At 43.0% G+C, this 12,126-nt stretch overlaps 1 protein-coding gene across 3 annotated transcripts in view; it reads right to left on the bottom strand.

The window, feature by feature from the left end:
• The window catches only part of RFTN1 (raftlin, lipid raft linker 1), a 172,620-nt gene that overhangs the window by 58,271 nt on the left and 102,223 nt on the right, over positions 1 to 12,126 (bottom strand). The gene's annotated exons all lie outside the window — the stretch shown is intronic.

The following is a 12,126-nucleotide window of genomic DNA, read 5'->3' as shown; positions in this document are numbered from 1 at the left end:
TATTTGTTACAGAGGTGGATGGGCAACCGCTGGAGGTTCTTGAGGAGTGGGGAAACATGGACTAAACGTTTCTGCAGAAAAATGGTCCAGGCAGCAGAGTGAAGTATGGACTGGAGTGGGGAGAGACATGAGGCAGGGAGTTCAGCAAGGAGGGAGGCTGATGCCATTATCAAGGCAGGATAGGAAAAGTGCTTGGATTAACGTGGTAGCAATTTGGATGGAGAGGAAAGGATGGATTTTAACGACATGAAGGTTGAGCCGGCAGGACTTGGTGACAGACAATATTTTATGAGTATATTCATGATCTATTCAGCAACTTTATCCTTATTTGCACTTCTTCCTGGATTATCCTTGTTCTTCTTCTTGCTCCCACTTTTTGGAAATAATTTTCATCCGTCTCCTCCAATAGATGGAAATCTCCTTGAGGACAAGGAACATGGGTCTGCTACCCATTTTACTCACCCAAACACTTAGTTTAAGCCTTGCCACTCAGAAGTCGCTCAGTAAATACCACTGATTGGTTGGCTTTTTAAAACACCATTTGTAACACATTGCTCCCTGTCCAAAAAACCTCCAGTGACTGACCACCCATGAATTCTTGCATAAAATAGAAATTCCTGACCATCAGTTGCCTTATCCCCACTGCTACTGTCTTCTGCTACACTACTGCTCACACTATTCCCTCTTCCCAGGCAAGCCTTCTAGTTGCTCTTTGCCCTCAACTTTTCCACCTCCCACCCACTGCTCACTCATTTCTCCATACCATTCAGCATCACTTCTTTTCTTCCAAACCCTCCTGAAAAGCTGCTTCTTCAAACAGGGTTCCCTGATCAATCCCTCCAATTTTCTAGTTAGACCAACCCCTCAGTCACCTGTTTATTTACTCTTAATAGTTAATAATTTAACTATTATTTCTTCTATTTATATAAGCTTCCCTTCCTTACTAGATTGTAAACTACTTGAGAGTAAAGACTTTATCATATACAGCTCCTTGTGGGCAGGGAGAGTGTCTATCAGCTCTGGAGTAGTGTACTTTCCCAAGCACTTAGTACCATGCTCTGCACATCGTAAGTGTTCAATAAATGCCACTGACTGACTGACCTGAATATCCTCAAAATGCTCTGCATGCAATAGGCTCTCAAACACTGCTGGTGATACAGTTGATGAACTCAGTAACTAACAAGGGGATTGCACCCTCTTAGTTCTGTTTCTTATTCAATCTTCTTTCCTATATATTCTGACAACAATTGCAACATATTCATTCATTCAATCATATTTATTCATTCATTCAGTGGTATTTATTGAGCACTTACTGTGTGCACAGCACTGTACTAAGCGCTTGGGAAGTACAAATCGGCAACATACAGAGACGGTCCCTACCCAACAATGGGCTCACAGTCTAGAAGGGGGAGACAGACAACAAAACAAACAAGTAGACAGGTGTCAACACCATCAGAATAAATGGAATTATAACTATATACACATCATTAATATGGGAAAGCTACATATGTCTTGCCCTAAGAGAAAAGCCTATATACTCATATCCTCAGTTAAATCACCTAGTTCTCCTTCTAACCATTACCTACACAACTTGGTTCTACCTGAGCTTCAGATAAAAGGCTGTCAGAAGTTGTCACATCCTAAGTAACTTGGAATTCTCTCTGGAAATGTAAAGAAAGAAAAGGACTTACAACAAGATAATACTACTAATAATAATGATGCTATTTCTTAAGTGCTTACTACGTGCCAAGCACTGTTCTAGGCACTGGGGGAGATACAAGGTTATCAGGTTGTTCCAGGTGGGCTCACAGTTTTAATCCCCATTTTACAGATGAGGTAACTGAGGCACAGAGAAGTCAACGACTTGCCCAAAGTCACACAGCTGACAAGTGGTGGAGCCAGGATTAGAACCCACGACCTCTGACTCCCAAACCCGTGCTCTTTTCACTAAGCCACACACATCCAATCCATGTAACAGATAGGTGTGCCTAAAAGCTTACCCAGTTTCACAAGAACAAGATGTTAGAACTCGACTCCTGCCAGAGCAGGACCCTGTGAAAGTCACTTATCCTCTTTGTGACTCAGTTTCCTAATCTGTAAAATGAAATAAATTGCTTGCTTTCCCTTCCTCTTACATTATGAGCCCCGTGAGGGATGGGGACTCTACCCAATAGCACAATGCTCTGGCCCATAGTAAATGTATACAGAGAAGGAATTTAGTTGCAAAAAAGATCATGGCAAAATCTTTCTGGTCTTCAGTTAAGTTTCACCAGTTGCATTTAAGAGAGCTGTCACAAGAGTTCTGGGCAGCCCTAGGACTCTTCTATTGCCCTCACTTCATGTCATCCTTACACTTGGATTTGTACCTTTTAGTCACCCCTCTCTTAGCCCCACAGCACTCATGCACACCCCATTAATTATTTTAATATCTATCTCCCCCTCTAGACTATAAGATCTTTGTGGACAGGGAACATGCCTACCAACTCTGTTACAGTGCACTCTCCCAAGCGCTTAGTACAGTGCTCTGCACACACTAAGCACTTAATAAATATGATTGATTGATACCATCTTTCAAGTGGCAGAGGGAGAAATTTACCCAACAACTGCCGTGGCAGAACCTGGCTCCCACCACGGCTGCAGGCCCCTTGCTTCCATGAACAGCCAGTGAAGTTAAGAAAAAAAAATCGGAATATAGAAAATGGTAAAAGTAAAAAACCCAAGTGCTTGCACAGGCATTCTGGGTTTGTGAAGTATTGGATAAATGGAATCAAGTGGTCCCCTCAATTAAAGGTATTCAAGGACAGGGAGCATATCATCTGCTGCCACTGTTGCTGCTGTAAGTGCTCAATAAATACGATTGAATGAATAAATGATGTATGTCCCCATGCCTCCATAACAGGGCCCGGAACACTGTAGGAACTCAAATATTCTTCTTATAGATGAAGAGGAAGACCCCAAAAGAAGCTTGATGGTGTTATCTCCATTAGACAGATAACCTCTCTGGGCCTCAGTTTTGTCAGCTGCACTGCCCCGGGCCACGTCCACTACAGAGGAAATACGGTCCTTGAGTTTCCAGTCAGTAGCATTGCTTACAGAGCTCTCAATCTGTACAAGTGAAGAGCCAGAATCATTAAACTATTCGCTAAATTTCCTTGACGTAGCCCCTAGGCCCAGCAGTCACTGCACTCATCTGGGCTGAGCTATTCGAGTGAGCCTGTTTTTCTCAAATATATTGCTGACTACAAACAGACGGGGTCTCATCCATTTTTCTTTTCTCAGACAACCAGTTGGAGCCCTGAAGTCCAGGGCTGGTGTCTTTTACTGCTGCGATTTTTACCTTGGTTAACAAGATGAACCTACAAGCTGCTTGGGCAAAGGATTACAAGAGCATATCCAGGCCCTGGGGAATGCTGTGAAAATAGCTTTACAGCCTTTGTGGAACTTATATCTCACCACCCCAGTGAAACGATTGAGTCAGAGGAACATAAGCTGGAAGAACTTAGCTGAAAGAACTTTAAGCAGGAACAGATGTTTCCCTTCACACCAAACGGCTTAACAGTCATTCTATGTTAGTTTTTCACCATTCCCTGATTTACATGCACTTCCAAACATTAATAAAATGCATTTTAACAAAATGTTGTGGGAAGAAAGTTGGGACATTTTCCTCCCGGCTTTAACCACTGATTCAAAACTCGTTATCTACTGTGAGACTGTAAAACCAACAGAAACATTACATGGTCTTGCTAGCCTTAAAATCCTGCCCAAAACAAAGCTGCTTAAGCAAAATGGCCATAGATGGTTTTCATTACAATGTGCCAAAGAAATAAATGTTTTATTGTTCTTTTGTAAATACCCTGAGAACTCAGGGAAATTTTTCTAAAGGATGGAAATGATTTGAAAGAGTTTCAGATCACATCAAGATAACTGATCTCCGTGGGTAATAAATAGTATTTCGGGAGGCTCACTGCAAACCTCTAGCAAATTCTGGGTAACATTAATCATGCAAGGAACGACCTAATGACCAATGCTGAAGGTCTAATGCTTATTTCTCGGTTGTTCATCCTTTACCTTAACCTTCTCAACATACTTCTGCTGACTGTTCCCAAGTGTCCAGTTCGATTCTCTGCCCAGTCAGAGCTCAGTAAATACCAATGCTGCTTGTATGCCCTCTTTCTCTCCTAAACTGATGAACAGCAACAGGACTGGTGTAGAGGTCCTGGCTTGACCAGGTTAGGTTCTAGAGGCTGTTCTCCTCAGCATCTTGTTGAATCATGAGCTTTGCTGCCTCCACGCCTCAGTCAAAACTGAAAGGCCTAGTCACAGAGATTGGACACTTGAAGAACTGAACAATGGGACGAAGCTGCTCCCAAGTCAATCGGTCAGGAAGCCCCAAAAGGGACTAATGCATTCGAGAATGTTCAGTTCTCCCCCAGTGCAAACATAAGCCTTGAAGGATGGTGGCATAGTAGAGAAACCCATTCAAAAGTTCTCCACCATTTAAACAAGAAAACTTCCGCCTCCACAGAACAGTAATCAACCTTCTGTTCTCCTTTTTCTTTATTCTTTCAATCCCTTTCTTCTGCTTTCTACTTCTATTTGCCTCTCCTTTCCAGTCCAGAACTCCCCTTGCCTCCTTTACCTCAACGGTCACCACCATCGATGTCCATTCAATTCTTCAAAAAACTAGGGGGGGCACCGAGTTTAAAGATCATCAAGTCATTGAGGTAAAGGGCAATGCCTGCTCTGCAACTAATACATTCTCAATAAGTACTATGACTGATAATAATAATAATAATCATAATAATATTTGTTAAGCACTCACTATGTGCCTTGCACGGTACTAAGTGTGGGAGTAGATACAAGAAAATTGGGCTGGAAACGGCCCCTGTCCCACATGGGGCTCACAGTCTAAGTAGGAGAGAGAACAAGTATTGAATCCTCATGTTATAGATGAGAAAGCTAAAGCACCGAAATTGAAGTTACTTGTCTAAGGTTACACAGCAGACAAGTGGTAAAGGACCCATGTCCTCTGAATCCCAGGCACAAGCTCTTCCCACTAGGCTGCACTGCTTCCCTACTGAAGAGTAGAATAGAAGATAAGAAATATAAATCAACTATAGTAACAAAATTCTCAGTGTAACTTTTCTCTCCACCCCAGATGGGTTTGTTTAGGTTTGTGATTAGTAACTACGGGAAGGAGATTTGGTCTGAGATTTTGACTTTCATTCAGAGTACCCTACGCTGCCCATAGGAAGTTAATCTCCGCATTTTCTTGCCCTTTCAAACATTACCAACACAGGGAGGGCTTTTACATGTAGATTCACCCAATAATAGTTTTCAACAAAGAGTCATGAGGCAATACACCTACTTTTGCCCTGTTAAAATCACTTTACTTGAAAATCAAACCCTTATCCTGAGCCTTAGTTACAGAAGTGAAGTAGAATGTGAAAGCAAGAGTGATTTCCCAGGAGACTGTTGTGTGGAGGGAGGGGAAGGAAGAGGGCTAGTAACTCCAAATCTTTAGACCAGGATGCTCTTCAACTAGCTTATGCTCTTGCTGTTTCTGGATAAACTTAAGGGTTTCAGGATTTTCAAAATCCCCAACTGAGTTCTTACTGAAGAATTCTTTGTGGTTGGAATTATATTTATATCTTCCTGATGGGGCTGGGATTTTTGGAGGGGGATTCTCCTGAGCAAGGGGAAAATGGAAAAAAAAAAATATGTGCAAGGCATGATCCTGATGGCTCTTGCCACATCGTAAAAGTGCCCTGTCTAGTCTCAAATAAGAGAAAAACCTCTGAACGTCAGGTGAAGAGAAATCATATCCTGCCATTGTAACTGGGGTATATTACACCAATTCTCCACCCCCACCCCCATTCCCCCAACACACACACACACACACACACACACACACACACTCTCTCTCTCTCTCTCTCTCTCTCTCTCTCTCTCTCTCTCTGTCTCTCACACTAAATGTAGCACTGACAGAGGTCATATTCCCATATTTGTTCCCTGAGCTGGAATGAGGAAAAATCAAGCAGAGTAAAGCATTTCCTCAGAGGTGAATATCAGCACATTTCAACAACCCAGATGGGAAAGTTCAAAACTTGATAGTTACAACATGTATTAATTTGCAATGCATAATTAGCACTCAAAGTATGTTCTATCATAAAAAAATATATTTTATTCCACTTTTAAACTTTTCTAGTCATATCAATTCCATATTTGTCAAAATATCTGGGAAGTATTACATATCTTCACATAGCTACCGTAGGGATGATCTCCTGCCAGTCATTGCCCAACTCCTCTATGACCTGGAACGAATGCTTTTGGTTTCAGCCAACACTCCCTCAGCTACGAGTAGACCAGCCCTCCAGATTCACTCTGCCTCTCACATACCAGGAGCCCATCTGTGGAGGGCAATACCCAGCTAGGGATATAGTGACACCACCAGCTCATGCAGGATTAGAATTTGAAATTGGTCAGCCTACAACATCCCTCTTCAAAAGCCCCTATTAGTCCGGGAGGGTTGTACATGCCTTGGGGCCAGGGATCTTGTCTACCAACAAGTCACTTTGTATAATTAGTACAACTCTAATGTACTTTCACAAGTGCTTAGGACAGTGCTCTGCACATGGTTTACGCTCACCAAATATCACTGACTGACAGAGCTCAGAAATAGCAGCACGGAGCCAAGGAGCTTAGACTGCCTAGAGACCCAGGAAACCATCCTCTTAACTCTAGGAGAGCCAGGCCCTTCTGCCCTGTATCTGGAAACTTGGGAAGGCAGTGGCAATTGGAACTAAGGGACAGCTTGCCTGAAGCACTGAGGTTCCTACAGACTGTTCCCTCTACTGTATAACAGGAAAAAAATATCACCCGGTTTATTTTATTTTTGACCTTTAATTGGTTTTCATTAGAGTCTTTTATTCTATGTGTCTCTCCTCCCTACCTCAGATTGGGAGCCCCTTATGGGCCAGAGACCATGTCTTTGATTTTCCTGTTATTCCTCAATCAACCAGTACAGAGCTTTGCACATTGAAAACAATGATATTACTAGGTGTTAGAAAGCATACCTAGAAAAAGCAGAGAAACAGCTAGAAACTTTCCAACCTGATACTTGCTGTAATTAATGCCTCTGTAAGCCTACACACTTCATGTCTCTGGGTTTCTTCCTAGTCCACCAACAGATCTTCTTGCAGGAGGGCACACTGTGATGCTAGGATGAGCAGGAATTGGGTAAGGGTTGCCCAGTGTGCCTGCCTTCCCCCTTTCTCGCTCCAATCACCCTGCCACCTACCTGGTTGATAAAATCTACATCATCAGGCATGAGCAGCCCCAAACCACCCCAGCTTCCTCCCACTGGGAGGTATCTGAAGAGGAGTTCTCCCACCTGCTGTCAAAATCAATCCCCTCTACCTGCTCATCCAATCCCATCCCTTCTCACCTTCTATACAAATTGTGCCTATTCATTTTCCCTCCCTGAACAGCACCTTCCATGGCTCCAGTGGCTTCTATGGCTTTATGTTGGCTCCTTCTCCACAGTCTGCAAACATGCCCATGTCTCCCTATCCTAAAAAAAAGCCCAAAAAACTTCTCTAGGTCCCACTGCATCCTGCAGATAACATCCCATCTCTTTCCTCCCATTCCTGTCCAAATTCATTAAACAATCAATCTAAAAATCGATGATAATCGAAGGCACTGTATGTACAGTTTAAGAGAATACAAGCAGCGTGAGAAGCAGCGTGGCTTAGTGGAAAGAGTGTGGGCTTGGGAGTCAAAGGACACGGGTTCTAATCCCGCCTCTGCCACTTGTCTGTTGTGTGACCTTGGGCAAGTCATTTAACTTCTCTGTGCCTCAGTTACCTCATCTGTAAAACGGTGATTAAGACTGTGAGCCCCATGTAGGACAACCTGATTACCCTGTATCTACCCCAGTGCTTAGAACAGTGCCTGGCACATAGTAAGCGCTTAACAAATACCATCATTATTATTATTAATATAACAAAGTTGCAAACATGATCCTTGCCCTTGAGGAGCTTATGGTTTGTATTCGCCTGCTACCTCAATTTCCCATCCTCCAGCTCCCTTCTCCACCATCTACAATCTGTTTTTTCTCACCTTCACTACCCTGAGACTGTTGTCTCGAAGATCTTCCTTTTGCCAAATCTAATGTACTCAACTCTGTCCTAACCTACTCAACCTCTTCACCATTACGGACCATTCCCTTCTCCTGGAAACACTACCTAACTTTGGTTTTCTAACACAGTTCTCTCCTGGTTTTCCTCTTGCCTCTCTGTTCACTGCTTCTCAGTTTCTTCCACTGGCTTTTCCTCAGCTCCTCTGTCTCTACCTGTGGATATCCTTCAGGGCCCTGTCCTGGCTCACCTTCTTTCCTCAATTTGCATTCCCTCACTTGAGGAACTCATCTTCTGCTCTCAGAGCTTAGACTACCACCTCTACGCAGATGACTCCCCAATCTAGCTTGCTAGCTCTCACCTCTCTCCTCTGAAATCTCACATATGTTCCTGTCACCTACATGGGTGTCCTGATACCTCAAGCTTCAGGGTTTTAGTCCTAATCCAGGTCCTGCCCTTACTTGTCCCTGGACCTTGGAAAAAGGCAATTGTGCCTCAGTGGGTCCATCCTATACAGCGAGAATGCTTGACTGCCTTACCTTCAGTGCTGCTCTAGAGAATACCCCCGCCCCCAATGACTGTAAAAGACATTGTGCTAAATAAAAACATCATTCTTAACCCAGACACAATCACACAACTGCCACCTCCCACTTGGTTTCCTTGCTGGTTCCCCAGCAGCCTTTTGTCTGCTGCACCCGTTTCTATAATTGTTTCAATTTCCTCAGCTGTGGGGCAATCTCCCTAGAGAGATTCTGGTGGGAAGCATGCATGATGACCCAAAGACTTCCCACTGAGCCAATAACCAAGCTTTTCTGTTTTGCAGACCTCCAAATGGCATTTTAAGGATCCCGAGTGCATTTTTTCCTTGTGACCACAAATATCTATTTTATCATTTCATGTGATATGTGTGCTGAACACCGGGACCCGGAAAAGAAGAAAAAAGACCACGTATCACAGACATCACTTGAAACCATAAAAACCTAATGATTACACAGACATGTTCTATTCCTGTGGGCAGGTATTAAACTATAACTGCATACTTAAAAAGCCCACCAAGGAAAGCCTGGGAGGATAGCGAGACAAGTTCATTAACAAAAAGAAGAGTGTGACGGCTTGCAGTAAAGGGCTCTGGCCCGCTGAGCTGTGGAGAAGGTTCTCCACAGCAGATTAGAAGAGGAAACAGGTCTAGGGTGATGAGTCTTGAACACGGGGCATGTTTGTCCTATTAGCTGGCGTATAGCTAGCTTGCAAGGAAGTCAATCAGTCCCCTATCCTATTGCTCCCTAGTGCACAAACCCTCTACCTGGATAGAACCAGGCTCGGGGTCATTGTCCAAACAAGCAGTGCAGGCCTGCATGGGTTAATATGAGCCCACAAGTGCAAACAGCAGAGAAGGAAGGGGAGAGCTGGTTCTTTATAGCTGAAGCCCATGACCAAGGGCTCTCATTTCACCTGGGCATAAACAAGGAGCCACTGTGGCCTTCGGAAAAGAAAATGGTATGTTCTGATCGACACTTCAATCCCTCTGAGGGAAGGCCCCTCTAGCCATTCCAATTCTCCCCATTTCTCTTCATGTCTCATCTCCCCTAAATGATATTATGGTCTAGCAACTTATTTGAAAAGGTTTTGGGGTTTTTTTTTGCATAATTTCTATCTCACTCTGAATTAGCGGCTTTCCCTAATTAAAATTAGACTCTGTGATAAACCTGTAGAAATGAGAACCTGTATACCCAACAATTAGTCAGAAAGTAAATGATGAGTCATTTATATACAGCACGTAAAGTTTCATCATTTTAGGGGATTTCTGATGCTCTGTCTTTCCCTTTCATCAGAAGCCCTTGGTGTTCCCCACAGAAAATTATCTAGGTTCCATTCCCGTCAGTAAGTCACAGAAACTATCTTTTTTTTTCCCTGAAAATCATTCTCTTCCATCAAAAGAACAGTGAATTCTTCTGGTATTCAGGCAAAACATTTTTAATATGATCAATGGCTTTCAAAACAGGAACAAAGTACAAGCTTTCCCTTTGTCTTGCCTTTCCTGGATTGATTTACTAAGTTTATAATTATTAAATTTTTCACCCTCTAGGACCAGGCAAGGCATCACTGACCCCACCACGAACTAAGTAAGAGTCACATCTTAAAGAAACAGAATCTGCCTCTAAAAGCCCGGTTGTATTATAAGAATGGATTTGCTAAGTGCTTACTATGTGCCAAGCACTCTCCTAAGCACAGGATAATCAGGTTGGACACAGTCCCTGTCCAGCATAGGGCTAAGTGGGAGGGAAAGCAGGTATTTAATCCACATTTTACAGATGAAGAAACTGAGGAACAGGGACGTTAAGCAATTTTCCCAAGGTCACACAGCAGGCAAATTCATTCATTCATTCAATCGTATTTATTGACCGCTTACTGTGTGCAGAGCACTGCACTAAGCGCTTGGGAAGTACAAGTTGGCAACATACAGAGACGGTCCCTACCCAACAATGGGCTCACAGTCTAGAAATGGTGGAGCTCACATTAGAATGCAGGTTTTTCGGACTCCCAAGCCCATGATCTTTCCACTAGGCCACACTGCTTCCATCAAATAAGTCTTTACTGGCAATGAGAGCATGTGCCAACTACAATGAATGGGTTCAGCATGCCATTTTATAATTTCATTTTGAACAATTACAACGGAAAGGACAATTTTGGGTCAGAGATCAAATAAACCTCATTGGGCACAGATCGGATGATTCAGATTAAGATGCCTGAAAAGATCATTGCTGAATATCACTGGAAGCTAGATTTTCAGACTATTTTATTCTTTTTCTGTCTGTCCCACCCATACTTCCTCAGATCTCATGGAACACTCTCAGAAGGCATCTACAGGTGACCTGTCACTGCACTGCAGCGCCAGAGAATTGGGCAACCCATGTTCCAGCTAGGCTCCAATTAGTAGAACTTTGGAGATGGAGTTGTGTATAAGAGGAATCTCCTCTCCTCTTCCTTCCTATGACACTGCCTCTCCTTGCAGTGTTTCTTCTCTTCAGAATTCTCCAAGACTCAGAGCTATATCCAAGAAATCATTCCAAGTGTGTGCATAACTCTGCATTTTAAAGACTATGTGGCCCACATTAAGCAATCTGCATGACGAGCCTTTACCGCAGAACACAGCAGGATATGAACAGTGAGCAACAAGATGCAGTAAACCAGGGTTAATTCAACCAGTTCCCTTTGCAGCTAAATACTGTGCTGTAGAAAGCAGCAAGGGGGACTTGCTCGGCCCCATTTAGATACATTTTTAACACCACTCTGCTTTCTTGTGAAAAATTGGAACCGGGGTGGGGTCGGCGAATTATGAAGTATTAATTTCACATGACATAAACCCCAGTGAGTTCATTTTTCCAAATTCTGAGAAATAATGAACCTCTCTCCGTTTCTGTTAGTCAAGGGTTCAACTCAGCTAATTGAAAACATTTGCTTGGAAAAATAATGCTTATGGCTCACAAAGGGAAGAAAAACCTAGTGGCTTTTAGCTGAATTCTGCTGTGCAGAGAACAGTCCAAGCATACATGGTACATTGACAGAATGAGTTAATTATCTCATCTCAAGAGAACTCTACTCATCATGGAACCACAAGTTATTATTTTAAATAATGACCTAGATAAAAAGTAATGACTGCAAGCTACAGCAGTGAACTGCACTGAATGGGATCGTTTTCTCATAACAGAGTGGCAATTAACTAGTGTCACCACGAGGAAGAAATAGTTAGAGATCACGTTATTCATTAAGCCTTCGAAATAAAAATATGAATGCTTTTCTCACCCAAAGCAGCATTGGGAGGAGAGACTGAAAACTTGGGCTTTCTGTTCCTCTTCCACTACTGACTCACCACGTCCTCTTAGGCAAGTCATTCAACCTGGCCAAACCTGAGTTTTCCTCTTGACAATGAGGTAAACAGAGCTACTTCTGTCTATCTCCTGGGGATTCTGAAAGAGTTTTGTGGGTG

The sequence above is a fragment of the Tachyglossus aculeatus genome, chromosome 2 (genome assembly GCF_015852505.1).
Source record: "Tachyglossus aculeatus isolate mTacAcu1 chromosome 2, mTacAcu1.pri, whole genome shotgun sequence".
In the NCBI taxonomy this organism is placed as follows: domain Eukaryota; kingdom Metazoa; phylum Chordata; class Mammalia; order Monotremata; family Tachyglossidae; genus Tachyglossus; species Tachyglossus aculeatus.
This window is presented reverse-complemented; position numbering and strand designations above follow the sequence as displayed.